The sequence below is a fragment of the Vicia villosa genome, linkage group LG1, assembly GCF_029867415.1.
Source record: "Vicia villosa cultivar HV-30 ecotype Madison, WI linkage group LG1, Vvil1.0, whole genome shotgun sequence".
Lineage (NCBI taxonomy): Eukaryota > Viridiplantae > Streptophyta > Magnoliopsida > Fabales > Fabaceae > Vicia > Vicia villosa.
Window position 1 is genome coordinate 181304308 of NC_081180.1, and position 6000 is coordinate 181310307.

General features: G+C 24.7%; 1 pseudogene; it reads right to left on the reverse strand.

The window, feature by feature from the left end:
• Positions 1-801: 801 nt before the first annotated feature.
• On the reverse strand, positions 802-1693 carry LOC131660564 (F-box/kelch-repeat protein At1g74510-like; annotated as a pseudogene).
• Positions 1694-6000: the final 4307 nt, after the last annotated feature.

The following is a 6000-nucleotide window of genomic DNA, read 5'->3' on the forward strand; positions in this document are numbered from 1 at the left end:
ATTAGATTTCGTCCGAACGGCCCATGTGTTTGGCGATGGACACCCCAATCTAGGACTTTTGCCAAAAAGGACACTACATAGTCTCTCAAGCACGAGAGTTTTATGTTAAATTAAGGACAAAGTGTTTATAACACTTTTCCTTTTCGTGCGCCCCTCGCCCAATCGACGATCCATGCGACCAAGGGTGGTTTTGTTGGTTGGTACTTTCCACATGGACAAGTGAAATAGCAAGTGAGTCCCTCAGCTTAAGGCGCGTACAATGGTAGTCGGGGTCATAAGTTATAATCCCCGCCGACGAGTTGAGTTTAAATTAAGATTTGTATAATTTTTCTTCTTCTAGTTTTTCCCTTTTTTGGTTGATTTAATAATTATTGAAAAAATTAACCACTATTAAATGGAAGATGCGTTAGCTTATCTAAGCTAGTTCAACAATTTATTTGCTTGTGTTACATTGTTGTTCCTTAAATATGCTTCCTTAAATATGCTTTTAGAAGGATATCACATAAAAACTTATTTGTTTTACTTAGATATGTTATAAGATAATCCCACTTAATATGTTATAAGAATGGCGATGAATGAGAGACTTTGATAATCAGATTAAAAAATTTAATAATAGTTATTAACTCTTTTCCATTAAGTTTTATATCTTTCATTTCAATAGAAAATATAAAATTAATAAAAAAATAGGAAATAAAAATAAATAACGACACAAATCAAAATTTATCAACCAATAATGTTATAGTCTAAATTGAAACAATAAAAGAATCAAAACAAATAAAAGTCGTACAACATAAAACAACATCAACATCCCATCACAGCACAATTATGTACAAAGCTCCATGATTTCTTTTTAGCTAGTAGTTTCCAATGTGGTGCTCCTTCATCTGCCACCCAAGAACTAATTTCTATCATGTAGTGTCATGAATGAATGGATAACCCCCAAACATCCATTGAGGTGTCATGATTGGGAAATATTCCAATGGTAACTCATGAGTGGGTTGTCTTTATCAAACTTTTTTATTTTTTGTTGTGCATAATCAGCAGCATACATTACATTTTTTACAACCGCATATGAGTGAAATGATCTAAAAATGATTGGTGCTCCAAACAACGCATTTTGTATCGGGAATATGTTGTCTATAACCCGCCATTCTTTTGTCTTCATATCAAACTCTTCACCACGTGTAAGATGTGTTTTATGGTATGCTCCAATCCCACCCATGACATAAAATTTTCCATCCATAAATACACTTGAACACATTTTTCTAGCCGTATTCATTTTAGGAAGAGTCTACCATTTTCCAGTGTTAGAGTTATAAAGTTCAGCATAATTCAAGGTGTTTCCACCAGCATCAACAACACAAGCTATTATGCCATTTTCACCCAAACATGCGTCTAGGAGTATGCAACATTTTTTCAACTAACCATGTACTAGTCAAAAGGCTATACTTATAAATGATAAGATCCATTAATTCAATTCCAAACACTAGAAACTCTGTACAAACAGCCAATGACTCAAAAACTTGAAGTTTTTCAGAATTTATTTTAGGCAAGTGCATCCATCTATTGCGATTTGGATCAAAAGCTTCCCATTGAAGGACTTCAAAGGAAAAGTAAACCCAATGTTCTAATATATTCATTTTTCCCTCGGTTTATACAATTCACCTATTTTAATTAGTGATCGAATACACATTAGCCCATAAAGAAACATTAACAAACATGAATACAAAATATCCAAAAGAAATGTAGACAAATTATTGAACAATTCAACTGCGATCGGGAGGGGGCTTGACCCACTTGAGGCCAGAGCTGTTCCCCCGAACCGGACTAAACCGGTGGTTATAAACCAAAAAAAAAAAAATTATTGAACAATTTTTAATACAAATGATACTGAAAGTGTACAAATATTCACAAAAATATGATTTATGGACAAAACCCATTTACACAAATATCACAAATTTGTAATGACCATCCAATTTTCCAAACCATCTTACGAAGTACAAAAAATTAAAACAACATTAATATTACTTTTCTAAAAAAATATATTTTTGAAATAAATACATTGTAGGTTATCTTTGAATATAATATTAAAGTAAAATTTAAGAGTTTTTAAGATTTAATTAAAAAATAATAATTATAATGATGACACTCATATACAATGTTCTACAACCTTACATGACTAAAATCACATAAACCTAGTTCTACACAGATATTTATCTAATTTGAATTATGTAAAAATATAAAATAAATGAGATTAAAAAAATAAGAAAAAAACTTACAGATTATGTTGCACTCCAGACTGTATTTGCACTCTCGTGAGTATTATATGACTAACAGATTATGTTGTTTATATATATATATATATATATATATATATATATATATATATATATATATATATATATATATATATATATATATATATATATATATATATATATATATATATATATATATATATATATATATATATATATATATATAGTGGAAAAAAAACTAAACAATAAAGCATTTAATTGAAGTCAAATTCTACAAACGCACAAATTGTATATTTGGTTCATTGTAATGGAGTTTATAGTTTTTTCATCAAATTTATATTTTGCCTATATATCACATTAAATTCTATTTAAATTTTCAATTTAACTTTATTAATTAACTTATATATATATATATATATATATATATATATATATATATATATATATATATATATATATATATATATATATATATATATGGAATGTATCAAGTAGGAGAGTTTTTAAATAAGAGATAAGAGGATTCAATGCTTACCATTAGATTAATCAAGAGAGAGAAATAATAATTATAATAATATTTTAATAAATAATTTAATTCTCTCTTGATTAATCCAATGGTTAGCATTGAATCCTCTTATCTCTTATTTAAAAGTTTCTCCTACTTGATACATCCCCTATATATATATATATATATATATATATATATATATATATATATATATATATATATATATATATATATATATATATATATATATATATATATATATATATATATATATATATATATATATATATATATATATATATATATATATATATAAGGAGGGTTATATTCACTCCAGGAGTAACCAGGAGTAAGTTTTTATAACTTACTCCAAATCTAAACCATTGATTCTTCTCAATCTAATGGTTAAAAATAATAAGTAATAGTTTTCTCTCTCCACATTTAATTACTTATTATTTATAACCATTAGATTTAAAATAATTAATGGTCAAGATGTGGAGTAAGTTATTATAACTTACTCCAAATCCAGACCATTGATTCTTTTTAATCTAGTGGTTAAAAATAATAAGTCATTAAATGTGGAAGGAGAAAACTATTCCTTATTATTTTTAACCATTAGATTGAAAATAATTAATGGTCAAGATGTGGAGTAAGTTATTATAACTTACTCTTGGAGTCAATATAACCCTCCTCATATATATATATATATATATATATATATATATATATATATATATATATATATATATATATATATATATATATATATATATATATATATATATAACGTATCATATGAGAATGACATTTTTATGTGAGAATATGAACCATTAAATTTTAAAACAAATGGTGGATATTAAGTGTCAATATTTTTTTCTCTTTCCTCCATAATTTATTTTAATAATGGAGGAGAGAGAAAAATATTTACACTTAATCTCTACCATTTATTATAAAATTTAATGATTCAAATCCATTTTCACATTAAATTTTTTTAGAAAATGGTAGAGATTAAGTGTAAATAATTTTCTCTCTCCTCCATTATTAAAATAAATTATGGAGAAAAGAGAAAAAAAATATTGACACTTAATATCCACCATTTATTTTAAAATTTAATGGTTCAGATTTATTCACATATTCTCAGATAAAAATGTCATTCTCATGTGATACGTCATATATACGATGACATATCTAGTGAGAATGGGTAATTTATATGAGAATGTAAAAATGAATTTGAATCATTAAATTTTAAAATAAATGGTAGAGATTAAGTGTAAATATTTCTCTCTCTCCTCCATTATTAAAATAAATTATGGAGGAAAGAGAAAAAAATATTCACACTTAATATCCACAATTTATTTTAAAATTTAATGGTTCAGATTCATTTACATATTTTCACATTAAAAATGTCATTCTCATATGATACGTTATATATATATATATATATATATATAGGGCATATCATATGAGAATGACATATTAATATAAGAATGTGAGAATGAATCTTAACCATTGGATTTTAAAATAAATGGTGGAGATTATGGGTGAATCTTTTTTTCTCTCTCCTACATTTTGAAATAAATGATGTAGGAGAGAAAAAAAAAAGATTCACCCGTAATCTCTACCATTTATTTTAAAATTCAATGGTTCAGATTCATTCTCACATTCTCATATAAATATGAAATTCTCATATGATATGTGATATATATATATATATATATATATATATATATATATATATATATATATATATATATATATATATATAATTTTATTCTAGTCAAAAGGTTGTCTTCATGAAAAATATATATTAGGAGGGATCAAATTACACTCGAAGAATTACACCGCGAGTAACACTCGCTCATAACTTCATTTCGAATAAATAATTTTTAAAATTAACCGTTGGATTGAAACATACTATCATATAGATCATACCTATAAAGTTTGAGATTAATCTATAATGATTTACTATGTCAACGAATTACATCAAAATTAATATTATATGAAAGCTCATTTTGACGTTAATCTTTGGATATCTTGATGGTATAATAAATCATTATAGATTAATCTCAAACTTTATAGGTATGATCTATATGATATTATGTTTCAATCAAACTGTTGATTTTAAAAAAATTTATTCAAAATAAAGTTATGAGCGAGTGTAACACGTTGTGTAACTCTTCGGGTGTTATTTGATCCCTCATATATATATATATATATATATATATATATATATATATATATATATATATATATATATATATATATATATATATATATATATATATATATATATATATATATATATAAAGAATTCAGTTTATTTGTTATTTTATTTTAAAATATTAATTAAGATTATTATGACAAAACAATTTTAAATTTTTTAAATTGAAATTTGAAATGAAATTTTAAAAAAAAAAAAGATTTTTACAATGTCAATCCGTCACAACCATGTATCCAATTCAAACACAATTTTAATTTAAAAAATTTAATATGACATGCCAAGTGTAAGAATTTTGATTGATTGTATATGTAAAATTAGTTTACACTGTCAGTGTACTATTTTAAACTAAAAAAAATTCTAAGCAAATTACAAATTAGTTGAATGGGTGGAATATTTATTAGTTCAAGAAAAACATAATCAAAGTGTTGTGGAATTTGATAATAAAAACTAACGGGAGAACAATTAAGAATTAGAACAAAAAAATTACAACCGTCTACACTTCAACCAAAAAAGATAAAATCAAATTGAGTAGTATCTAATAAAGAGAAATTCAAACCTTGAGAGCATTCATTAGTTCTGCACGACCATCATCAATCAAAGCTGCAAAGAAAAATCAAAATTCAACAACTAAAGAATTGCATAAAAAACATGAGAGAAAGAGATTGAAGAAAATAGATAACGCTGAAAACTTGCTTGTTGTCATTGCTCATTGTTGTTGAGAGAAAGAAGCAAAGAAGCATAGGAGAAAGTGCGGGGAGAGGGTTTGATTTTTGAATGGTTATATCTCTAATCCTTTCTTTTTCTCTCCTTTTAAACAAGAAAAAGTGCTCTCCCCCTTTTCTTTTTTTCATTTTCTTAATATTATTTGAATATATTTGTAGGTTTTCTTTATTTTTTTATGATTTTACTTTTAATTTGATTTTTTCTTATTTTATTATTAAATTAATATGGTATTTTTCTAATTAATGTTTTCCTTTTTATTTTATTTTTATTATATATATATATATATATAT